The sequence below is a fragment of the Arachis ipaensis genome, chromosome B10 (genome assembly GCF_059453495.1).
Source record: "Arachis ipaensis isolate K30076 ecotype BB chromosome B10, ASM5945349v1, whole genome shotgun sequence".
In the NCBI taxonomy this organism is placed as follows: Eukaryota; Viridiplantae; Streptophyta; class Magnoliopsida; order Fabales; family Fabaceae; genus Arachis; species Arachis ipaensis.
In genome coordinates, this window is record NC_142435.1 from 79,028,846 (window position 1) to 79,029,539 (window position 694).

Below are 694 nucleotides of genomic sequence, written 5' to 3' on the forward strand. Positions count from 1 at the left end.
CTATATGAAGTTTTCCTGGTTTCTCTGGTTTTGTGTGATTCTTATGCTTTTGCTTGTTGAATATAAGAGAGAAGCAATTTTCTTTTATTAATCTTTCGAGCCTATCAACTGTTTGATACATTGTGTCAGCTAATTTTCTGATCACATTTTGGGCATGAATATACTCAATCTTCATTTGGACAGTTTGTGATTGTGCAGATCATGGAGGGGAACTCAACGAATTCCAGTAAGCAGGGGAGTAATATCCCCACCTTAGATGACAAGCAACCACTCATCACCATGAACGACATTGCTTAGTGGTTTGAAGCTTTCCCACAAGGAAACATCATCGGATGGGAAGAACTAATGAGTGAACTCCTAGTCAAGCTGAAACCACCTCAAAGAACTATTAAACCAGAGGCAGGAGTGCAACCATTCGCACAAGAGAAGGAAATTGAAGGTATTCGTGCAATCATGGCCCAAAGCGAGCAGATACATCAACAGCTTAAGCAACAATTGGAGCTGATTAACAGAAAAGTAGATGAACTGCAACATGCTGTGGCAAATGCACAGAACTCACCTCAAAATCCCCATTGCTGGAATCAACCTGAAAACGGTTCTGGAGTAATTAACTATGAGCAACAAAGTCATGAGCGATCACACTCTCCAAACAGCTCCTCAAGCATGTCCCAACGTAGGACTCAGAATGATGTGT